This window comes from Mauremys reevesii, linkage group 3, assembly GCF_016161935.1.
Source record: "Mauremys reevesii isolate NIE-2019 linkage group 3, ASM1616193v1, whole genome shotgun sequence".
Lineage (NCBI taxonomy): Eukaryota > Metazoa > Chordata > Testudines > Geoemydidae > Mauremys > Mauremys reevesii.
The window spans coordinates 108456485-108482701 of record NC_052625.1 but is presented as its reverse complement, the minus strand read 5'-3'; the positions used below and the strand labels follow the sequence as shown (position 1 = coordinate 108482701).

At 42.6% G+C, this 26217-nt stretch overlaps 1 long non-coding RNA gene across 3 annotated transcripts in view; it reads left to right on the top strand.

Moving 5' to 3' along the window:
- The window catches only part of LOC120400691, a 73337-nt gene extending 49230 nt beyond the window's left edge, over nt 1-24107 (top strand). The window contains exon 4 of one of the 3 annotated variants that reach the window (XR_005595994.1): nt 24010-24107. This is a non-coding gene — a long non-coding RNA (uncharacterized LOC120400691). Of the gene's footprint in view, nt 1-19030; nt 19226-24009 lie in introns of those variants that run through there. The other 2 variants (XR_005595987.1, XR_005595988.1) reach the window with 2 other exon arrangements.
- Nucleotides 24108-26217: the final 2110 nt, after the last annotated feature.

Genomic DNA, 26217 nt, shown 5'->3' with positions numbered 1-26217 from the left:
GCCTTAGAGTGAGAGACTCAAGTTGCTCAATCTATTTAGCTTAACAAAGAGAAGGTTAAGGAGTAACTTGATCAGTTCATGAGTTTCTACATGTGCAACAAATAATCTAGCAAAGATATAACATCTGATGGCTGGAAATTGAAGCTAGACAAATTCATATGGAAATAAGATATAAATTTGAGGCTATTAATCACTGGAACAATTGTAATTACTGGGGCTACTCAGTGATGGAGTACACCAAACCCCTAGTGTGCCAGTAGTGTGCCAGGTGTATTGCGGCTCAGAGACAAGCACTGTAGATGGTTCAGCAGCTAGGCCATTATTGGTACTAGCCCTGGTTAGGGTGCCCACGGGTCCGGTGTTTGACTGGAACACCCGGTTGAAAAGGGACCCTGACGGCTCTGGTCAGCACCAGCGACTGGGCCGTTAAAAGTCCGATCAGTGGTGCTGTGGCACTAAGACGGGCTAGTCCCTACCTTGCAAGGGCAGCAACAGATCAAACTTCCTTACTGTGGTGTACTGAAAGTTGTAAAAATTACAAACTGACTGATACTGACCCTGCTTGCAGGTGAGGGGGCTCTGTAGGGAAGTGTGTGACCTAGGCCTAGCAGGCGCAACATCAGTTTGCAACCAGCCCTCTTACAGTAAAGTGGGGATGAGTTCTTCCTCTCTGTTTTAGGCAGCAGCTTGCTTTGTCCCTCTGTCTCTGTTTTGGTTCTTGTGTTAAGGTTCTGGATTCTATGCTATAAAATTGTGCTGTGTTGCAGCCTTCCAGCAAGAGTTACTTTTCTTTTCTTTCTTTGCGTGTATGCTGTGAACATCACACTTACAATCCCCTATCAGTGCATCTGAAACTTGATTTAGAGCAGGATTCTGCTATCCTTCCTTCAGCGAGTGCTATACTCTCCATATCGTCCTGTTGAAGTCACAGTGCCAGGAATTCATTATGAATAAGGCAGGCAGAGTCTGACCACAGAGGGACCACTTTTAAGAATGAGAACAAATTTCACTCTTCATTCAGTCCCTGGCATTTCTGCTGAGACACCCCACAAAAGTGCGAATTGAGGTGGCTGGTGTCTTGTGAGATGGAAATTGTTGACTGAGACTGCCAAACTCAGTCAGCGTAGTTCCAGACTGGGCTCTTCGGGGGGGCATGTTAAAATTTTTTTATTCGCTGCACTAAATATTGTTTTAAAAAATAAGAACAGGAGAATCCAGGCAAATAAAAGAAGATGAATTGGAGAATGAAGGTTTTGGGCTAACAAGTAGGTATTTTAAATGTATAACTTTTAGAACCACTTAACATGACAGCGCCCCTTTAAGGAAGGCTTAATATAAGTTGGCACACACAAATGAGCCTAGTCGGCCCTTGATGTAAATACATGACTCTTACTAACATCAATGGGAATTACACACATACATCAAAGGGGGAATAGACACCTAAGTTTAAATTTACTAGGAAAATATTGGTTTATATGGTACATGTCAAGTCTCTTTCCTGCATTTTCTCTGAATAGGCAACATTTGTAGGCTCACGTCTCTCTTTGGTCAGCCACACTGGGCCCAAGGTTCATGCAACTCTAAGGATTGCAAAATTTAACAAAGCTCCGTCCTCTGTGCCTGTACACACACTGCTGGCACATGTGTGCGAATGACCTAGCATGCTGAACTAATGGGAGAGTGGTTTTCATTCTGATTTTATGAACTGCACTCGATTGTTACTGGGTCTGTGTGCATATGGTGGTGGCAGGAGAGGGCTTCTCCCTCATATCTTTCTGCTTCTGCACAGGGCCAGTCACAATTGGGCTTCACTAGTTTAGTGCAGGTGGGAGAAAGGAGGGGTGAAGGCAGCAACATCGTTCCCTCTTTTTCTTTTGCACCAGTCAGTAAAACTGAGCTGGTACATGGGGAATGCACACTCCCTTTCAAAGTTATCCAGGATTCCTCCAGGGGCTTCCACTCAAGCATGACTGCTATATATCTATAGCTGCTTTCATATATATATATATATATGAATATGTAGATCTCCTTCCAGAAGAGTATCCTTGGCAGTGACCAGTGACTTGAGTTTAAAAATTGGCAGATTGGCTACTAATTCCAGCCTGATTTTCCCCATTCTGCTTGGTAATTGGTGATAGGATACAATAAGAACATAAGAATGGCCATACTGGGTCAGACCATGGCTCATCTAGCCCAGTATCTTGTCTTCCCACAATGGACAATGCCAGAGGCTTCAGAGGGAATGAACAGACTATGGCAATTATTGAGTAATCTGTCCCCTATCATAAAGTCCCAGCTTCTGGCAGTCAGACGTTTAGGGACACCCAGAGCATGGTGTTGTGTCCATGACCATCTTGGCTAATAGCCATTGATGGACCTATCCTCCATGAACTTATCTAATTATTTTTTGAACACAGTTATACTTTGGGTCTTCACAACATCCCTGGCAATGAGTTTCACAGGTTGACTGCATTGTGTGAAGAAATACTTCCTCACATTCGTTTTATACCTGCTGCCTATTAATTTCATAGGTTGATTTCTGCTCCTTGTGTTCTGTGAAGGGGTAAATAACACGTCCTTATTCATTTTCTCCACAGCAGTCATGATTTTATACACCTCTATCATGTCGCCCCTTACTTGTCTCTTTTCTAAGCTGAACAGTCCCAGTCTTTAATCTTTCCTCATGTGGAAGCTGTTCCATCCTAATCATTTTTGTTGCCCTTCTCTGTATTTTTTCCAATTCTGATATATCTTTTTTGAGATGAGATGACCAGAACTACATTCAGTATGGAAGGTGTGGGGGTACCATGGATTTATATAGAGGAATCACGTTTTCTGTCTTATTATCTTCCCTTTCCTAAAGGCTCCCAACATTCTGTTAGCTATTTTGACTGGCACTGCAGATTGAGTAGATGTTTTCAGAGAACTATCAAACATGACCCCAAGATATCTTTCTTGAGTGATAACAGCTAATTTAGACCCCATCATATTGTGTGGATAGTTAGGATTATGATTTCCATTGTCCATTACTTTGCACTTATCAAAACTAAATTTTATTTGCCATTTTGCTTCCCCAGTCTCTCAGTTTGGTGAGATCCAAACAGTTTGGTGAGTTTGGTCAGCTTTGGACTCAACTATCTTGAACAATTTTGTATCACCTGCAAATTTTGCTACCTTACTGTTTACCCCCTTTTCCAGATCATTTATGAATATGTTGAACGGCACTTGTCTCAGTATACATTGTTGGGGGAATCAGCTATTTACCTCTCTCCACTGTGAAAGCTGACCATTTATTCCTACCCTTTGCTTCCTATCTATTAACCAGCTATTGATCCATGAAAGGATCTTCCCTCTTATCCCATGACTGCTTACTTTGCTTAAGAGCCTTTGCTGTTCGACCTTGTCAAAGGCTTTCTGAAATCCCTAGCACACTAGATCAGCTAGATCAGCGGTTGGCAACCTATGGCACGTGTGCCAAAGATGGCACACGAGCCTTTTTTTAATGGTACACTGCTGCCTGCCGGGACTCCAGCGTGCCATTAAAAATCCTGCCCAGCCCGGCCTGCTCTCCTCTGCCCTCCGCTCCACCCAGGGGGGCAGGGAGCAGAAGCATAGGCGCGTGCACAGGGTAGGCAAATAGCCCCACTCTTCTGGTGTGGCAAGCCGCGGGGTCCGCGCTTCCAGGATGGAGCGCCCGGCCGAACGCAGCAAGCCGCCAGCCCCTCCCACGCCTTCCCCCGGAGCCCTGCCACCGTGTGCGCAGCGCTCTGGGGGTTGGGGCTGCGCGCTCCTGTGGGGCAGTGTATCTGGCTCTGCTTGGAGCCTAATGGTAAGGAGTCAGGGCTGGGGGGGTTGGATAAGGGGTAGGGCAGTCAGGGGACAGAGGGCAGGGTGGGATCCAGGGCGGGGGTCTCTGGAGGGGCAGTCAGGGAGCAGGGGGTGGATGGGGCATGGGAGTCCTTGGGTCTGTCAGGGGTGGATAGGGGTCAGGGCAGGGAGCAAGGAGGGTTGTGGGTGGGCAGTTAGGGTGGGGGGCTCTCTGGAGGGGGTGGTCAGGGGACAAGGAGCTGAGGGGTTGTATGAGTCGGGCGTGCTTGGGGGGCTGTCTGGCGGCTGGGGTGTGGCGTGGGGTTGGGGCAGTCAGAGAGCAGAGGGGGTTGTATGGGTCAGGAGTTCTGGGGTCCTGTCAGGGGGCAGGGTGTGGTTGGATAGGCATGGGAGTCCCGGGGGTCTGTCTGGGGGCGGGGGTGTGGATAAGGGTCGGGGCAGTCAGGGGACAGGTAGGGGGTAGGATTCTAGGGGGCAGTCAGGGGACAAGGAGCAGGGAGGCTTAGATAGGGGGTGGGATCCTGAGGGGCAGTTAGGAGCGGGGGTCCCAGGAGGGGGTAGGCAGGGGACAAGGAGCGGGGGGGTTGGGAGTTCTGAGGGGGACAGTCACCCAGCCCTTTGCCCTGAACCCCCCCCACAGCCCTCTGCCCTGAGCCCCGCACCCCTCAGGCCCCTGCCCTGAGCCCTGTACCTCCCCCTTATACACACCCAGCCCTCTGCTTGACTCCTTCAGCCCCCTTACGACCCCAGCCCTGACTCTGGCACCCTCGCACATACCCAGCCCCTCCCCCCACCCTGACACCTGCACCCCCCTCACATGCCCCCAGCCCTCTGCCCTGACTCTTGCACCCCCACATCCCCAGCCCCCACACCCCATGCACCCCCCCACATCCCCACACCCACCCTGAGCCCCAAACGGGAGCTCCTACACTCCCCCCCCACATTCCCACCTGCACCCCTCGCATCAAATGGGAGCTGCCCAGGTAAGTGGCCCACACCCAAACCTCCTGCCCCAACCCTGAGCCCCATCCCTCATTCTAGCTCCTGGCCAGACCCTTCACCCCCAACCCTGTGCTCAGTGCACTCCCACCTTCAGCTCAGTGCAGAGAGAGGAAGAGAATGGGCCAGAACCAGGGAGAAGGTAGGTACCCACTGTATGTGGGCAGGGCCGGGACCCCATACTGTCTGGGGTCCTGGCTGCCGGCCCCGCACAGCCCGCTGCCAGTCTGGGGTTCTGGCTGCCAGACCCTTGCCAGCGAGGGTCCCGGCTTCAGGCCCCGCTCAGCCCGCTGCTGGTCTAGGTGAACAGAACCCCAGACCAGCAGCGGACTGAGCGGACCGGCGGCGTAAGATCAACATTTTAATTTAATTTTAAATGAAGCTTCTTAAACATTTTGAAAACCTTGTTTATTTTACAATACAACACTAGTTTATTTATATAATATATAGACTTATAGAGAGAGACCTTCTAAAAAACATTAAAATGTATTACCGGCACGCGAAACCTTAAATTAGAGTGAATAAATGAAGACTCGGCACACCGCTTCTGAAAGGTTGCCAACCCCTGAGCTAGATCACCCTTGTCCATGTGCTTATTGACATTCTCAAAGAATTCTAATGTATTGGTGAGGCATGATTCCCTTTACAAAAGCTGCGTTGACTCTTCCGCCACATATTGTGTTCATCTATATATCTGATAATTCTATAGTTTAACCCAATTTACCTGGTACTGAAGTTATACTTACAGGACAGTAATTGCCAGGATCACCTCTGGAGCCTTTTTTTTAAAAATCGGCATTTCATTAGCTATCCTCCAGTCATCTGGTACAGAGGCTGATTTAAGCAATAGGTTATTTACCATAGTTAATATTTCTCCAATTTCATATTTGAGTTCCTTCGGAACTCTTGAGTGAATACCATCTGGTCCTGAGGACTTATTACTGTTTAATGTAATTTAACAATCCCTCTTACAAGTGTTTCATCATAGTTTTGAACAAACATGTAGGAATACAGAAAATACTTTGCATAATGACTCACTGCACATCATCAGTGGTGAACTGAGAAACTTCAGCACTGCAATACAGACACCTACCACTTCTGTTAGCTGGGAACAGTAGTAAGATGTTATCTTCTAGTAGACCAGTGGGAAGGCAGTGTGATTTAGTGGCCAGAGTGCTGGCCTGGGACTCAGGAAACCTGGATTCTTGGCTCTGCCACTAACCTGCTGCATGACCTTTGGCAAGTTACTTTCCCTTTCCATGCCTCTTTCACTATCTGTAAAATGGGGATAATAATATTGTCTTCCTTTGTAAATCACTTTGAGGTCTATGGATGAAAAGTACTATATAAGAACAAGGGTGGTATTATTATTATTTATTAGTTATTATTTTCTTTTCTTTACCATTAGTGGATTAGCCACTAGAGGGGATATAATAGCATTTGCAGTTTCCACAGTGGGCGGAGTTTTCTATTTGCTTCAAGCTTTTGTTGCACAAGTAAACACTGTGGAAAGCTGCTGTGCAAAGAATGATTCTGTGCAAACCTGTTTAAACTGATTTGCATATGTAAATTGTAAGAGAGTCAAAAAGGTATTTTAAATGTATAGTTTTTAATATAATTGCTCAGGCTATCTGAGTTGGGATTCGAGGGAAAAATTCAGAATGAATAACGTTTAAATTTTGCTTCTCTTTCAACTTGTGGAATAAGCAGATATATTTGTTTCTCAAAATTATTCTACGGTTTTGCAATGTATTTTAACTCCTCAGATTGGTCAAAAACATTTCTCTGCAAGTACTGAACAAATATTCAGGATTTGTTATTTTAGTGTTGCTTCATTGTGATTGGTCAGATATATGATATGGAGTTGTTTCCATTCCAAAACTGAATGAGAGTAAAAGAAAATTCTGGCACAAAATATTCTTGGGATGTAAAATTCATCAAAATCTATCAACTCTGGTGCATTCAACTTAGATATTTGCTTTGTGTGGACTTCCATGCCAATCAAACATGATGACTTTGATGTTCATGGAAAGCAAGCACAAAGGTGCATGAACATGAAGAAATCAATTGATTTAAAATTTCAACTGAACACTTGTAGAATTTCTTAGTGTTCGCTCTGCACTAACTGGGCTGTATGCTACGCTATCTTCTCTGCATTTTAGCAAAGATTTTGACTATAGCCTGTCCTCTGTATCAAAGTGTGTGCATCATTTGCTGGAATAGTAAATTTCTACCATATACACCTTCTTGGTCAACCTACTCTCACTCCCACATGCTGCCTCATTGGAGCTGCAGTAGAAAACACTACTTTCCCCTCATACATCCTGAGCATGATAGATTTCCCACTGTTAAAGGTGTCTCTTATGTGCATTCTGCTGGCTACTTGTTAGCCCCAAACATTTTTCATCTTAACCCTTTGGAATATCAATTTATTTTTTGATGTTTCCTGAAACTATTTTGCATGCAATGAGTCAAATTCTTTCACCATTTACACACATGCAATCCGTTAACTTCCGATTGCATTTGGTTGGTATTTGCAAACCGTATACACCTAGCATAGCCTGTACACAGGCAGAATGAGGGTAGGAGGAGTGAGGCACAAGGAATTGTTCCCTATTTCCTTGAGGGAGTGAGGGGGGCATATGGGGAGTATGCTGCAGCATGTAGCAACCTACACGCTTTCTCTGCACAGCAGGGAGCTCCAGCGGGCATTCTGACAATGTAAGGCAGAACACCATCCCTCCAGAGCTTTCTGTGGGGTGGGGTGGCACAGCACTACCCCCAGGGTAAAGCTCTGCTTCTATGGCACAATTTAGCACTTATGGCTAGTGTACCTAAAACACAACTCAGTGATGCATTGGGCAGGAGGGAGTTGCGTGGACTAAATTTTGACCTCGGTTACACTCATACAATTCCTGAGGTGAAACTGAGGAGAGCACAGATTTCCTAGGCCCCCCAAGAGTTACAGTCTGTGTTTAGTGCTCAGTCAAAGGAGGAATTTGCTGCACAATTAGCCTTATGTACTTGGGCAACAGAGTAGTGTACATATATCTAATTTTCTGAGAGGAAAAGTTAATATTAGTATATTCAGTTGTGGAACAAAACTATTGTGCTGTGCTTAATTACAGGCCATACATGAAGGTAATTTACCAGATAAAACACTGGGGCACTGTCACAGCATTGCAGTGTGCTTCTTGTGACCCACCCTGATAGAAACATACATAAAGCTACTGAGTAGCTTTTGCTGACTAAACGTGGGAGGTGTGGCTTGATAGCTCCACCAGGATATAAGGACAGTGAAAGCTTCTCTGGAAAGAGGACGTTAGTACCTGGGATGGGGAGGTCTCTCTGGGGAAACTATAGTCAGCCAAGTTTAGGGGAAGAGCTTAGACTGAGGTATGTTGGTTATTGTGTTTACTGTCACTATAGCCAAATAAGTTTAGGTTATACACTGAGGGCACGATTCCCCACCCCAGAATAATATTGGTGTTACGGAGTGGAGAATGTATGCTCTTGCCTATGTATGCTCTGTTCAGAGCATGGTGGGAACTCCACCAGCTCAAAATACTTGACCTTGAAGTCTAGGGGAATTCTGTGAGTGAAGGACTTGCAGTATCAGACTCTGGGTGTCATAGAAGCCCCATAATGGTTAACAATCACTCTTAAAACAAAGCAGCAAAATGTGAATGGATGCTTTTCCCTTCCTTTTAATTTGAAATCCAATTCAGGTTATAAAAGGCATTGATTCAGGAAAGTATTTTATCAATATGCTTTCAAAGATTCGTATCTTCGGATTGGACTGAACTGCATAGAACATTCCGTACTTCCCCAAGGGCAGCCAGCTGAATGAGCCAACAACATCAAAATCTTGTGGGCAACGTGAGTCAGGCTTGCAAATGCTGTTCAGACTTTATATGTTTAGTCAGTAAATGGTGTAAATCACGTATCAAAAAATAGCACATACATAAAGCTGTTCCTTTTATTTTTTTATGTAGATGCTTGACCTCATGAACTTATTATTACATATGCAAATTAAATTACCAAAAAAAAATCAAACTCTACTGTTAAAAGAATGTTAAAGTTGCAAAAATTAGAAAATTCGAGGAGGTTTCCTGTGGAATCTTAATTTGTCCCCTTTGTGAGTATGTATTATAATTGCTTGGTCACATGGTATTTTTCCCACAGGATCCCTGTCTCATTCAGTACACAGAAAGGATGGTGCTCTCTGAATCGGTAGCTATTAATATAATTTTATCCTGCTCATTCAGTGTGTGACATCAGGCCTTATTTATTGCACACCATAAACACAACCTGCACTCAGTCAGAATTATTTTAATTTCCTCATGGGCTTTTCTGTGGCATCCATCACTATAGTATCTGAGTGCTTCACAAACCATCTTCACAACACCTGTATGAGGTAAGATGGTATTATCCCTATTTCACAGATGGAGGATTTGAGGCCAAAATTGTCAAATCTGAATCCTTCCCACACTGTCAGATGTCTGTTAGGGCACAAACAATTCTCTGAAGTCCCTGTCAATCCTGGGATGGATTTTGCATGTCCTTTATGTTAAATCTTCCCTCTTGAGTAATATTTGAAGTACAGCACACTCAGCTAGAATGATAATGAGACTCAAGTGAGTATGTGTAATAATAATTGGTACCTGTATTAGCCATCAAGGGCTGAAGGGTCCTGGATCCTGAATTACCCGCTCACCCTTAGAGTTGCTTCTTCCAGATCAGTGTATGAAGCATGATTCCAATAATATTACACAGTGTAACATGAGAGTGGTGAATCAGGCCCAATGAGTCAGAGCCATTTTGAGCATTAGGTTACAGGGAAGTTTTTCTCTGTTTTTAGACAATGCTGCTTAATTTTTCAACTCTGCAAGAATCCAGATGGAGCCATTGCCTGCATCAAGATGAACAAATAGTTCTTTGGTCTACTAAAATTGATATGCCAGAAGCACTGCTCTCTTACTGTCTGAGTCCTGAAACATTTTGAATTAAATAAATGCAATATTAAAAAAGAAAAGAAAAAAGCAGCAAGCCTGGCACCGGAGCCAAGTTTAGTAAATTACTTCTTTCTAAAAGGATTAGACGCACTTAATTTCCACTCCACATCTGTTTAAAAATGCACAATGCTTTATTCATTGGGGAGCCGTTTAGTTGACAATTAGATGTGGAACTGATAAAACACGTTCACAGTGAGGATGGGAGGTGGCAAAGGACAGAATAACATGCAGTAGGATGCACAGAATATTGTAAATTATACAGGGGAAGGCGCTAAATGGCAACAAATCAAACTTTTATGTGCAGCATGTTCCAAGAAGGATATAACTTATGAAGAAATAGATTAAACATGTAATAGAGTTGACATAATATGCAGAATAAATTTGCAGAATGGATATCATATGCACTGGAATGAAGAAAGCATAACATAATGGGTGCCAAGCATAGTGAACAGAGTAAAATGCTTCATGAAATTGATATATAGCTCACTGAACTGATCAAAGCCAATGAGTGGATAAAGCAAACAGAGTTGAATGAAGCCTATAACAAGCATGTGAAACATACTGAACCAAAGGGACCACAGAAACAGACTAACTGCAGCGCATATACATTTTGCTTGGCTAAGTGTTCATTTCTTTTTCACAGTGTTTTGATTTCAGCAGGAAGTGATATGTTAGTTTTCAAACTTAGCTGTGCCTGTAGATCAGTTGGGTAATTTTTCATTTTCCTACATAGCTGTAAGATAACTTCAGCCACAGAAAAATTGTTCTGTTTCCCTAGATCACAATTATGAACATAGCATATAGGTTGCCTGTAAGAAACAACCTGGAGCGCTAAACAAGTCTGACAATGTAGGTCCCATATTATCATCTAAACTTCCCTGGAGGCAGAGAGCATAATCTCATTCCAGCACAGGAATTTACAAGTATAACTTCCAATAAATGAAAACATGAATATAATTAATCCTTTTGCCATAAGAATATGCAAGATGGGAAGCTATAACAACAAAATGACATACAGCAAGGTACACATTTAAGTTTATTTAATCACTAAATATTTTTGTAGCATTTCTTATGTATAAATTTGCATTTCAAATCAATGTCCTCTAACTACTGTGTAGCTGCTGTAAATAAGATGTCAGTAGGTGGAGTGCAGACTGCTGATTTAGATTCTGAATTTGAAATAATTATTATATTTCTTTGTGGGGGGTAGGAACAGATTCTGATACCTTTACTCACATTGAATATAATCTTTCTCCATGAATAGGTCCATTGGCTTCTCTGTGCGTGAGGATATCAGAATCTGGTCCTCTTTGAGAGCTCGTTAAGTGTGCTAGGTGCCATACAACACACACAGACAGGGCCCCTACCTCCCAAAGCTTACAATTTAACCAGAACCCAGGAGAGGAGACTAGGGGGCAACACAATTCAAAAACAAAAACAGCCACCTAACTTTTAATGATTTAATCTTAACTTTTATTTACTGCATTTAACATTTCTATGACCTTCCATCATTGCTACAAAGAAGTTCTTTCCCCCAGAAGCTTTCCTACAGTCTTCATCCCCATGCCCTGTATGGGATTTCTCCTTTCTCTCAGTAACTGCCGCTTGCTGATGTCAAAGTGTGGGATCAGTGTCCCAGGGCAGTGAAAATATTGCCTATGCTGCTCTCCTATTATTGCCACTGCTGTTCTAAGCCATTTTCTTTTAGCCTTTTTGCCTATAGGCCAGCCCACTGGAGGTGTTGGAGGGGGCTCCTGCCTCACAATACCTTGCCTTGAGGAAGTGTCAAAGGAATGATGACTCCCACAGTTCAGGTGTCTTGAACGTGGCCCTGAATGGTCGTCTTTCTGTCCACCTAACTGCTGCTGCTGATCAGTCTGCAGGAAGAGTTCTCCTCCTTCCCTCCCCTCAGTGTCAGTCTCTTTGATGATGTGTTGAAATTATTACCACACTTGTAACAAAGGTGCCTGACTCTAGGACGGGCCAGAAAACAAGAATTCCATTTCATGAAACATTTCCACGCTTGTTTCCATTTTGCATTGGAATGAAACCAAGAACTTTCAGTGTTTTATGTGAAAATAGGATAGGCAATAGATCAGCCATTTGGGTACTCACCTGGGAGACCCAGGTTCCAATCCCTTTCTGTTGATTCAGAGCAGGGACTGCAACATGGGTCTCTCACAGCTCAGTGGGAATGCCCTAACCAGGGGGCTATTGATTATTCTGAGGACTCTCTCACACCCCACTCCATTCTCCCTGGTTTTGACCAGAAATTCCATCTTGGACTTGAGAAACCTTCCTGACCAAATTTGTTGTCAAAATTGATACATTTTTGTGAAAAGCTTGAATTTCAACTAATCTGAATTTTCTGGCCAAAAAAGTTTCATTGAAAAATTCCCAACCAGCTCTGCATGAGACACAAAAGTGCGGGTAAGACACTTCTCTTTATATCCTGGTCCCAGTCGTGATATGGTTCAGCGTTACAAAAGGATATACCCTTAGCACCTGGTGGGAGTCCATGTCTATTGACTCCAGTGGCTACTGATGCATCATTCAGTGTCCATCTAGTGTTTAATGTGCCTACCTTATTTTCTGGCGTATAAGGCGACTGGGCGTATAAGACGACCCCCTAATTTTACAGTTAAAACATAGGTTTTGGCCTATACTCGCCATATAAGACGACCCTCCCCCCCTTCCGAGGGGGGGAGCCCAGAGCCTTTTAAATCCCAGCCGCGGCTGGGAATCAGAGGGCTCTGGGCTGTCCGCTGCGGCGGGGAGCCCAGAGCCTTTTAAATCCCAGCCGCAGCCGGGAATCAGAGGGCTCTGGGCTGCCCGCTGCGGCTGGGAGCACAGAGCCTTTTAAATCCCAGCCGCGGCCGGGAATCAGAGGGCTCTGGGCTGCCCGCTGTTTATACCCGGCGTATAAGACGACCCCCGATTTTTGGGGGTTGTTTTTTAGTATAGAAAGTCGTCTTATACGCCAGAAAATACGGTAGTTCTTTCCTGGAACCTGTGAACAGAGCATACCAACTTGCAACTGTTGCTAAAGGGTCTGTGATCCAGTGAACAGAACATGGCATGGGAAGCTAGGTTCTATTTCCAGCTTTGTCACTGACATTGTGTGACCTTGGCAAGTCAGTTCATTGTTCTGTGTCTCAGTTTCCCCATCTGTAAAGTGGGGATAATAACTACTTACTTTTGTCATGAGCTTTGAGATACGTTTTAAAAGAGCTAAATATGCAAATGTAGCTGTTCAAGTCAGACTCAACATTATAATTCAAGTAGTGTTGAGGGTCTGGTTCTTAGGACATTCACTTGAATTATTAAACCCTCTGAACATTCTTTCCCAGTAAAATGTTATGCCACATAATATTTGGAAAAAGCATATTAAGATTACATTACATTTTGTCTGCTTTGTAATAATTTCTGCACCTTAATTTACTGTCCGTACGGCATATCCCATTTGATTTTAAGACTGAATTTTCATCTGTGTTTAGATTGGCATACATTTACTTGAAGAAAAAGCATTTAAAACACAAAAGGAAAGATCTTGCCAGGTTTAGTTGCTTGTTCATGCCTCTGTGTACAACTTAACAAGGCTCAGTGATGCAGGACTTCTAGAAACTGTCAAAACAGAGAAGTTTTTCTTGAGGACATCATGCCAGGCCATGGATTCCTGAAGCAGAACTAGAAGTTGCTAAATAAAGTGGTTCAGAGTTCTATTTAAATCTGTAAGTGAAAAATCAGTGCTGGAAGCAGAGAACTATTTTAGATCAGTGAGAAGCAACTATTTGGTGCAATACTTGAGGTGTAGGTTAAAGCTTGGAGCGAGTTGACTGAATAAATAGGAAAGTCTCCTGCTCCAGTGATATTTTAAAATTTTAGGTCATAGGAGACCGAAGTCTAGTATCTCTGTCTGGATGCAAGATTCTAACAAAGTGTTAAAAGTTTAAAACCTTGAACCATGCCTAGGTCACGTGTTTATTTTAACATTTCTATAACATTATCAATGGAATATGATATTAGAGGTGACACTGAATTTTTTACTTTTCAGTACCCTCTTGGCACAAAAATGCTTCAGGATGATTATTTATGGATCACATCTTAACACAATGGATGGAATAATCCACTTGCATATTTATGCAATTTTTTGATCTAGAGGGGAATATCAGATTTTCAGGATATGTTGCAAAGCCTGTTTTCCCAGACTTTTTCCGAGCAGTTCACTGATTGGGATCAAGGCAGGGTATTTATTTTGAGATGGTCTAGGAGGCTTTTTGATATTAACAGAGTTGTTGCTCTAAGAAGTACATGTAGCTCCCAACAGTGTGCAAGGTGCTGTACGTACATGAAGACAGACAAAATCTTTGTCTTGATGAATTTATAGTAAAAGGCCTTGTATTGATTCTGCTATGAGCCCTGCATGAGCACAGGAGCCTATATACCTGACACCCAAACAACCAGGTTGAAGGGGGAAGGAATACATTAGTCGCACTTTAGAAATGTTTTTACAATGTTGAAAGTCCATACCACTAGAGAGAGTAAGCTGTACAACAGGGAATCTAATGGAGCCAGTGAAACCTTCAAACCAGTAGAATCTTTTCAAGTGCATTCAACAATACACATCCAAGAACCTTGCCCCTGGTTTTAGTAGATGCTTTTATGTTTTGAATTTGGATTTTGTAAGCAACCAGTTTGGCCCATTTTTTTTTTTTTGCTTTTGTTTCTTTTGCCCTTTTGATTGTCACTTTATTTGTGGCCCTTGCCTGTTTTTTGTTTTAACATTTTTGTATTTTAACTCTTGCCCAGCATCTCTCTCTTTCTTCTCCCTCCTTCCTACCCCCCGGCTTTATTTTCAATGGTATCCTTTGTTCTAGAGTGTTTTTAACCCTTTTCTATTTTTCTGTGTTTGTTATGGCTTGCACGTTAGAAGTCATTGCTGTGTGGACACCTAGACCCTTACTAAGAAGATTTCTCTTCTCCTTTTTCTGGTGGTTAAACTTCTGGGGTGTGTATTGCAAAGCAGCTGGGCAAAAGGAGGGCTGATGCTTAGGCTTAATTTTTGAGGCCACGTGATCCCAAAGAAGGAGCTTTGGGTTAAGGGTGTTTCCCAGGTGTAAAAGCTCAGTGTCTGAGGCAGGAAGAGGGGAACTGTGTATTAATCAGAATGGAAAGAGAGAACAAGAGGGACAGGGACAAAGAAAGCTGCCTCTTGGTGGAAAAATAGTGTCTCTTTAGCTGGAGGTTTTTTTTAGCTGACAAAGGAGTTATCTATGTGCAGTTTGTGACTACTTGTGCTCCAGGAAACTGGACTTTTGTTCATTTAGTAAGTAAACAAATCATACTAAGAAAATACCTGACTCCGCATCACTGATTTCTCTTCCAAGTGGAAAATTGGCCTGCAACACCTTGAAATCTGCAAACTTGTCACACTGTTATTGCTAGATTTCCTGGCTTCTTATTGAGCCCCTAGCTACTACTCGCTTCCGTACCCTATTACATCCATACCCTCTCCTTTGACAGCCCCTTAGTCTTCATTTTAACTCCTTTCCTTGAACCACAAAAAGATACATCCTCTCCTTTCCACCCACCCATGTAGCCTTTGATCATGTGGTAATTAGTCCCATTGTGGGGAGGAGGAAAAGAGAGAAAAATAGGTATCTTAACCTCTGGACGTGGTATATGGCAAAAGGCAGAGGTTAGTTTCTGAGCTAGCTCAGAGTACATATTTCAGGGGCATGGTAGATACGACAAACTACAATTAATAGGTGAAATCCTGGCCCTATTGAAGTCAGTGCCAAAACTCCTATTGACTTCAAGGGGAGCAGGACTTCACAAAATATCTTCGAAGAATTAAAGTGAATTTAAAGAAAAAATTGTAAGCATTTGTAGTTAAATAAAAAATTGATCTCAGAATAAGTCAAAGGTAAGATTTCATTTGTTACAAATTTTCTTCTTGGTGACACAGGCCATTGTTTGTTTCCATGGTGGAAATAGAAGGGGACATACATTAGGAACTAATTCTGTTCACACTGAAGTCATTGACAAAATCCGCATTGACTTCAATAGGTGTGGAACTTGGCAACTAAGTCTCCATCCAACTCTCAGTGGAGGGAATGTGAATCTATCCATTGACTTTAGTGGACTTTGGATGGGATCCTTACTGAAAGGTAGTATTGATCAGTGTTCTATTGCAAACTCTTCCCCAAATGTCTTGAAATTCTGGAGATGGGGTGTGCATGTAACTGGGAGCATTGTGTTCAGTGCTCTATGGGCAGCACAAATCCCTTCTTTTCAGCTGCATTAATGAAAATAATTCTATTTCTTGGCATGTGCACTTTGTCAAACCACTGCTTCTATTTGGTAGAAAATGAACTTTTTTGAAAATCTAGCCATAAAGTTCTAACTTGGATTGTGTTCAAGATTAGAGTTAGTGAGGCTCTCAGGAAACCCAGGTGTTTCAGGACAGCTTGCAAAGATCTGTACCTGTAAGTCAACCTGTTATAAGAACAAATACAACATTTAATTCATATGGCATCTTGTGCCCAAAGTCCTCTAGGACCCTAGAGGTATGTCTATATTGCATTGCAAACCTGGTCTGTGGGATCCAAGCTTGTGGACTTAGTGTTTCCAAGCCCACACTTGAACATCCACACTGCATTACAGAAGCTTGACCTGTGTCTCACAGCAGTGCTAACATGTATACTGTTCTATGCAGACCCTCTGACTTGGCTCTGCAGCTTGAGCTGCATCCACATTGCCAAAGAACAAGGCTTGGACTTGAGTCACAGCAGGACTTGGCCTCTGACCCACCCTCCTGGCTGGGTCCCAGCACCTGCTGCCTAAGAGCTTGCTGACCTGAGTCAGACTGATTTGTGTGTGGGGGAAGAGAGACTTGGGCTCGAACCTGAGTCAGATCCCAGGCTTAGTGTGCAGTGTAGACATACTCTGACATACTTTAACTGAAAACAGATTTTTAAAACGCCAAAGGCAATGTGGTCTGATAAATAAACACCAAAGCAGGCCCAGAGTCAAAAAATAAATATAATATCAAATATACATAAATTACATCCCTCATTCACCCTACTCAACCTAACCTCAAGCACGAAAATGAAATACCCATAACAATAAAACAAACAAAAAAAGAAAACAAAAATGGCTTGTGTTCCATTTGGAATGATCCCACAGATGTGCTCTGACGTGTTGAGAGGGAGAATATTCCAGAATCATGAATTCTTTACCTCTGAGATTATTCCACAGAATAAGCAGTAGTTCCAGCGCTGCCACTTTTAATCATCACAATGACACATAGGGCAACAGATGGTCTTTTGTATAGACTGTTCCTGTATTATTTAAGGATTTATAAATGTGGTGAGAAGACCTTGAAGGGCTCTTCATTAAAAGTCAGCCAGTGTAGTTTGTATTAAGCAGTGCAGGCATCACCCACTTTCATGGTTGAAGGCTGTGAGCAGTAGTTCTACAGTAGCTAATATTAAAGTTTTAAAATCATAACATGAGAAATAACTCTCCCTTCTCCAATGTATAATTACTGGAATTGATCCCCCTAGATCAGTGGTTCTCAAACTGGGGTATGCATGCTTTCATCAGGGGGTACAGGAGAAAAATCTTGTAATGGCAGGCAATGTATTTTATTTAGTAAGACTTGGCAATCTAATCAACATTTAATCTCCTTTCAGTTAAAACTGCAGCTGCACTGGTGTATGTTTCCTTTCCGCTGTGTGACTCAGAATCAGAGGTTTTTAAACTGTGGGGTCCGCCACCCTAAAAAGTTTGAAAACCACTGCCCTTGATGATATACTGCATAAGAATACTGGATCAGTTCCTCAGCTGTGGTAAATTGGCATCGCTCTATTGAGTTCATCCATGGAGGATCTGGCTCCCTGTTTTCTTTCAATCAAGTCAAGCATTAATTTTGAACCAAACAATTCCTAATAAACATTCATGGTCCAGTAGCATGTAAGAATAAAAGCATCTAAACCTCCCAGGCAGGAGCAGTTTGAATACAAATTGTTCAGTGGAGCATAGTGTCACTGGACATCTTGCAGCAAATCCTAATCAATCAATGCCAGTTACTTTAATGCCAATAAATAAATCAGTCATCCATTCCATAATTCCTATTGCCACTCATTTAGAGCCTCATTCAAAGCCAACTGAGATTAGTAGGAGTATGAGTTTTATAGGTTCTGGATCAGGCCTGTAAGTTGGGGGGGGAAAGGTAGTAGCTTCTACCCTAATGAAATAGAAAACTAGAACAATCAGACAAAAACAACCAAACAAAAACCAAACTTCAACTTCATGAGAGAGATTCTTTTTCTACCATGCAATTGTTCAAAGTATAGGGTATGAGTGCTAGATATATAGACTGAGTATAAGAAACAGATGGTTCTAAATTTTAATCGTAGCTCTGACATTGTTATTCTTTGTGCCCTGGACAAGTCACCTAACTTTCCTGCATCGGTGTCTCTCTGTAAATGAGGTTAGTAATATTTCCCAAGTGTCTTCTGAAGATTAATTAGTTAATGTTTGTAAAGTGCTTTGAAGAGGAAAGTTTATTATTCTATGTTTGAACGACATTGCTATCCTCAACCAGCACCCAGCTAGTTTTGCTTGACCCTGTAATGAAATCATAATTCTCTGTTTTATGGTACTACCTTTTGCTGCCATGGCAAAAACTGTGATGTCACAAACTTAGCATTATAGCTTCACCAAATGATCATGTGGTGGTGAAGCACTGGAATGGGTTACCTATGGAGGTGGTGGAATCTACATCTTTAGAAGTTTTTAAGGCCCAGCTTGACAAGCCCTGGCTGGGATGATTTAGTTGGGGTTGGTCCTGCCTTGCGCAGGGGGTTGGACTAGATGACCTCCTGAGGTCTCTTCCAACCTTAATCTTCAGTGATTCTATGATTACAAAAATGGATTAGAGAGAAACAGAAATATCTTTGATCTGCTAGCAAAAGAGGAAAGGGAAATAGTGAAAATTTCAGGCAATGTAAATGGAATATAAGTTTGAAGTGTGATATATCTTAAGATGGTTTGCTTTGGGACAAATTGAGTTTGAGGGGTGCTAAATTAATATCCACTTAAATGATGAATCCTTAGAATGAGTTTAGGGCTTCGAGACTATCATGAAACTATCCAGATGGATATTGATTCCTCTATTGCAGTGGGATACCTCAGAGAAGATTCAGATAAATACCAGAATTTGGGAATGCTTATCTGAATTGAATTGGTGAAACTTTTAAAGGTACACTCAGACGTAGCACAAAACTAACTGAAGAGTCAGATGATCACCACGATGGACAGCGTCTCAACTAAACTGGCACTGTAACCTCTCCCCCACTTGACTTCCCTTTTGTTACAGTTTGTGATTTATAGAAACAGTATCTTTATCTGTCAGAAGGTTTATTATTTTTAATCTCTTTTTTTCATGTGTCAGAAATGTTTGAAGGATCAGACAGGTTGATTTGAACTGGTAATGCACAATTATTCACTTCTGTTCATTTTAGAAAGATTATGATTCGGGGTGGTGGGATGGTGGGAGATTACGTTGGAAACAGTGCCTGAAGAACAGACACATGAAAGAGGAACTTTTGGCTAGGAGGAAGGACTACATATACAGAGGAGACAAATGGACATACATGTGACTGTTCTGAGTCAACTTCCAGTAACACGAAGACTCTTCCTTCTGGCTGCTATTGATGTTTCTTCTCTAATTCCAAAAAGCGAGTTTCAGCTGGAGTACAAAAAGGATAAGAAACTCCATCTGGAGATGAAAGTGAAAGGGTTATGTAGTTTGGCAAGCAGTGGAAGGCGTGTGTGTGTGTTGAGTAGTGTGTGTGTGTGTGTTTCCTTCACCACATTGTGAAAGTAGAGCGTGAAAGGGTACTGCCTACGCTCCCCTCCCAACTGCTTGACCCTGGGGTGACTGCCTCACATTCCGCAGCTGAGTGATGTGTCTGTTTCCTTGAAGTGAACAAGATGAAAGCAGCAGCACCAGCCTCTTGCTTTTGCCTGAGGCCTTTGCTTCTGAAGGAACCCACAGCACTGTTTCACTTTGAAACGTCCTCTGGGTTTGAGTAGGTTGGCCTGGAGAAAAACTTCCACTTCTCATTGCCTTTTAGTGGAGTAGAGACAGAAGAACATGAATCTTTCAATTTGCATCTTCATTTGTTTTCATGGTTCAGTTTGTGATTAACCATGGTTTTCAGGTAACACACACACACACACACACACACACACACACACACACACACACACACACACACACACACACACACACACACACACACACACACACACACATCTGTATAAAATGTTACCCCCTGAAAACCATGGTTAATCACAAACTGAACCAAGCCAGAGTTTGCACAAATGAGGACAGCTTTCTGAAATACCTTATCTCAGTTCCACTGCCAAAAACAAAAAGGCACTTCTCCCTTTAACACCAGCAATTCAGTGGCTAGGGGACAGGATGGGGACTCAGAAGTTTTATTCGAACCTTTGTGCCACTAAACTGCTGTGTGACCTTGGACAAGTCTCTTCAGTTCCCTTTTTCACTTCCCACACTTTGTCTGTCTTGTCTATTAGACTGTAGGCTCCTTGGTACCGTCTCTTACTACATGTTTGCCCAATGTCTAGCACAATTGCGGTTGGGACCTCTGGGCATTACCATAATGTAATAATAATAGCAGTACTCTGAAGAGATTACAATTTGTGCATATTAAGATATTACAGCTCTGAGCTGTTGTGGTCTCCCTCTCCCTCCTCACTAAAGCTCATCTTTCCTTCTATATCTAGTACAACACGTACACACAATTCGTTGTGGAAGAAAAACAGTATTTTTCTTAAAGCAAGAGCACCCTCTCAAGAGCTTTCCTTTAGGATTTTTTTTTGTCCCCTGAGAAGGTAAAAAAAAAAAAAAAGAAGAAGAAGAAAAGACCAAAGTAAAGTTTCATTTAGTCCCCAGTTCACTTCTCAGCTCATTCTAAAGTATATTCTGTCTTCTTCAGAACCCAGCTGGAAATCTTTTATTCATTACAAAGGTCCAAGTCTGAGTCAAAATGGTTTCAGTGGTTTTTGTTCTTTGCTGGTGCTGTCTGGGAGCAATTTTCTCAAGCTTTATAATTTATTTGTCATCTCCTGCTTCAAAATCTTGATATGCACAGGGAGAGAAGGGTGATCTTTGCTTTTAAACTGAAAACAAATAAAAGATGCCTTGGAATCTGAAAACAAAATGTGACTCTTCTGGTTTCTAAAGTGTTGTATTTGAATTTTAAGGAACGTATTAATGTTGAGACATGAGCAAAGCAGTGACCACTGAAGCTGTGTCTTGCAGGAAACAGAAGAGGTGATAATGGGAGCCTCCAGGGACTCTGCCATGCATTAGTTGATCAAATAAAGACAGAAAAAAGTTATATATTAGGATTTATCATAATATTTAGGGAAAATGCACCTGTCCTAGGTGCCTTTGCCAAAATTTTAAAAACACAATCAATTAAAAGTGAAGCCAGTCCCCATACTCCCAAACTAATAGTACAAACTCCATATCCCCAAGTCAATAGGCTCCACCATAAAAATCAAACAGTATTCTTTACACCTACACAAATGTCATTTCCTATTGTGTCCTTTCCTCCCCCAAAATCTGGGTAAATAGATGAACTTTGCAGCATGTTCTAAAGGTTACCAAATTCAGGCTATTTCAGACCAAGTGAGGGAAGTAGGTTCCAAAGTGGAGGGGCCTCTCATAGACAAAACCCTCCATTAGCACGACTTGTTCTCTCACTTTCTCCCCTACAGTGGGTGGCTCCAGCTCACATGATTCTGCTGATCAAAGCTGTCACAGCATGAGATAGGGAGAGAGGTGGTCTCTCAAGTCATTCATGGCTTTCTATGTAAAAATACACACTTGAAACTACACCTGAAAACAAACAGGCATTCAGTGAAGATCCTGGACTACTATGCTTCTACCAAAATCCACTGTTCCAGCATTGATGTCCTACATTCTGCATCAGCTTCAGTTTCTTGGCTGTCTTAAAGTGTAGCTTCGTAGGGTATGTCTATACTGTAATTAGACACCCACGGCTGGCCCACACCAGCTGACTCGGGTTCGTGGGGCTCGGGCGAAAGGACTGTTTAACTGTGGTGTAGACGTTGGGCTATAGCCCAAGCTCTGGGGCCCTCCCACTTTTCAGGGTCCTAGACCCCAGGCTCCAGCCCAACATCTACACCACAATTAAACAACCTCTTAGCCTGAGCCCCACAAGCCCAAGTCAGCTGGCACAGGCCAGCTGTGGGTTTTTAACTGCAGTGTTCATATTCCCATAAAGCACAGAAACCATCTAATCTTGAGATGGAAAAGGCATGGATCACAGCAACCTGATCTGCATCCAAAAGAATCAGATGTAATCTGCAAGACAGACAAAGATGAGGAAAAAACTTACCTCGACACTGCTGGTGTGTGATCGTTTAACAGCAGCCAGAAATCCAACAAACACCTCAAAGTGCAAACTCAATTAACTAGCAACTGAGTCGGGTGACCAGACAGCAAGTGTGAAAAATCGGGACAGGGGGTGGGGGGTAATAGAAAAAGACCCAAAAATTGGGACTGTCCCTATAAAATCGGGACATCTGGTCACCCTACAACCAACACACACCTGCAATAAGAGGAGCAGATATAATCCTTGCATCTTCTGGTTTCTTCCCACAACCTACCAATGTCACATCAATCTTACCTGGGCTGAACTTTCAGCCAGCTAGCTAACATCCAAGCCCCTAATCTTTAAAGGCAGAAATGATCAAAAGAGGTCCCTCTTGCTAACATGATAGGTGCACCCAGTCATTAAAAATCAGGAGCTAATGGTTGGTCTATGACATTGGCCTAAATTTCCAGCTGCATAGCATTCAGTTCCAGCCCATATACTAGATCAAGAGCTATGTGAGCTGAGCACTTTATGATCAGGAATTCTAGAGGCTATAGCCTAGAGGAACTAGTGGAGAAAGTAGTCCTGGACTCATACAGCTGATCACATGAGCAAGACAGGAAGTAACTGGCAGGGCCTATTGCTCTGTATGGCAGATGGGGCTCTACTGACTGCTGCTGCATGTGGGGCTCTTCCTGGAAGTAATCTGACCCTATGACACCTTCCCATTTCCCAAACAAAACAGATCTGCCTATCTTTTTATGCCCTGCTGCTATCCAGTGAGAATGCTGCTGCAAAGATTGTTTTCTGACCCCCATCACTTTGACTATGTCACCCCTCTCTTTGTATCCCTTCACTGCCTTCTCTATCATATCAAGTATAAGCTATTTGTCTTCACTTTCAAGGCCTTCATGACCTATTCCCACGCTACCTATCGTGTCTCATTCAGGATCATAAAGTCAATACCCGCCTCCGATCGGCCCAGGCCATCAGCCTTCATTACCCACATGTCAAATTCTCAAACAAACACCTTTGCGCTTTCTGCCAGGATGCCCCTCACAGTTGGGATGAGTTCTCTATAGCATCTCCAAAGTTACTCCATTATGCTCCTTCAAACCCTCCTCAAAAGTCTCCTCTGCTGGGACACCTACAAAAAACCTGACAACTGTTTAGGCTGTTGGTGTGCGGAGACCACGGCCTATCATTTTGACAAATATTGTCTCATTGTTTCCTTGTACCCCATTCCCCCCGCACACACACCTCTCTCTCTCTCTCTCTCTCTCTATCCACCTGCTGTCTCTTGTCTTATACTTAGATTGTAAGCTCTTTGGGGTAGGTACTGTTGTTTTGTTCTGTTGGGTCCTGGTCCGTGACTGAGCCTCCTAGGTGCTATGATAATACAATTGATAACTGTGCTCATCACCATGATATCCTTCCCCAGATCCAAGATCCCGTTCCCGCTCAGCCCAGCTCCCTCGAATGCACATGTTCTTCTCCCTGATCCTAAACAGGCCCCCTCAAAGCCCCAGGCCCCCTGACCTCTCTTTCAACCTTGATATCATTTTGTACCTTAGTGATATTGCAGGGGAGCTGGGAAGCAGACCATTCTGAAAGCCTTTTTATGGTGCTTTGGCCAAGTGCTCTATTCAAAACCTATATGCTCTAAGGCTGCACCAGGCCAGAGTCATCCCAGAATGCAATGTTCTTTTCCCCCCTCTCCACAGGAACTCCCTAGATTTGAAGTCTGTGACCAACGAGAACTAATGGGACCCCAGGAATGATAACGCAGGAAAGCCTACAGGGGAAATGGAGAAGGGGTAGCTAACTGGAACTTTTAATTTCATTATAAACAGTTTCAATTCATCTTAGCGGAGATTATTTTTGGTTCTTAATTTTCCACACTGATTCAGTAATGTGTATAATGTTATACATCATGCCAGAGTTTCCCCTCCAAAGCTTGAAATATTATTGGACTAAATGTATCCACGGTATGTGACTTTAGCCCTATTATTATGGCAACAGCTCTTCATCTAAAATGTTGTTTTTAATATCTCCTTATTTCAGTAGCTACCCTGCTTTCTCTAAGGGGAACCATTGAAATCATTTGTGCTTTCATATTATCACCTTTCCTGCAATGAATTTTATTCCTGACGTAAGAGGAGAAATATAAATAAATTGTTCTCAGAAGAGTATGCATTTTGTATGTGCTACTATACCTTACTTTTCCTAGTCCCTGTAATATTTGTATAACAATGGTTGTTTCTAGTATAGTTCATAATGTGCCGTATAATCAAATGATGACAATAGCTGCAGATAATGATAGATTCCCAACTAAACTTGATCATATATAGTTTCATTCTGAGATCATGCTTTCCCATACAACCACAAACTGGGATCATTTTCAGTTTAGAGAGTCTTAGAAATCCAGATTTGCCTGTGACCATTCTATATGAATAATAGGGTGACTGTAATATGTAAATAGTGTTTGCTACCACATGACCAGATGCAGTATAACCACAGGCGCGCATACCCCTCACCCCCAATAACTTGATTTATGCCATTGGCAGCAGAAAATTATGCATTTTGGAAGAGGGAGGGTCAGCATCTCCTAAAGCTCATAAGACTATAAGAATGGCCCTACTGGGTCAAAGCAATGGTCTGTTTAGCCAAGTATCCTGTCTTCCTACAGTGACTAGTGCCAGATTTTTCAGTACTAGCTCCTGGCAGTTAGTGGCTTAGGGACATCCCAGAGCATGGGGTTGCATCCATGATGATCTTGGCTAATAGCCATTGATGGACTGATCCTCCATGAACTTATCTAATTATTTTTTGAACACAGTTATACTTTTGGCTTTCACAACATCCTCTGGAACAAGTTCCACAGGTTGGCTATGCATTGTGTGAAGAAGTACTTCCTTATGTTTGTTTTAAACCTGCTGCCTATTAATTTCATTGGGTGACTCCTTGTTCTTATGTTCTGTGAAGGGGTAAATAACACGTCCTTATTAATTTTCACCATACCATTCATGATTTTATAGACCGCTATCATATGCCCCCTTAGTCATCTCTTTTCTAAGCTGAACAGTCCCAGTCTTTTTAATCTCTTCTCATATAGAGCCTTTTACATACCTGTAATCATTTTCATTGTCATTCTCTGCACTTTTTCCAATTCTGATATATCTTTTTTGAGATGGGGCATACATGGATTTATATACTGGTATTATGATATTTTCTGTGTTGTTATATATCCGTGTCCTAATGGTTCCTTATATTCGGTTAGCTTTTTTGACTGCTGCTACACATTGAACAGATGTTTTCAGAGAACTGTCTGCAATGACTCCAATATCTCTTTCTTGAGTGTTAGCAGCTAATTTAGACATTTTGTTGGTATAGTGGAGGAGAGAGCAGTTCACTAGGGGCTCGAAGGGTGGTTTCCTTAAGCTGTTTAAAAAAAGACCACAGTCCCAAAGCAGTGTAGGTTTTCTGACATGGGGAAAGAGGTTGGCCAAGCCCTTGATGAACTTGGATGTTGCTGGGGGGTACAAATATGGAAACTGCATCCACAGGTGAGTGAAAAGCTATAACAAAATGGAAGGTGAATCTTGATGAAACTCAGTGATAAACCTGAAGTTGTGTATGAGTGAGACAGAACTCGAGGGAGACAGTCCTCTTTGGATGCATCAGGAATGGAATTGACTCCATTTTTGCAGATAAGTCTTTTTTGTCAGTCGTTTCCCACTATTCAGTAGTATGTTGTGTACTCTGGATGACCAGTCCATCTCTTGGGCCAAGAACCATCCAGGAGCCAGGCCTTGAGATGTAGGGTGAGGTTGAGGTGCTTTAGTTTCCCTGATTTTTGTGTCTGCTGATCTGGTGTCAGAGGCTGGTGAAGAGGTGGCTGTAGGGATAGATGAATCAGGTCCGAGTACCGT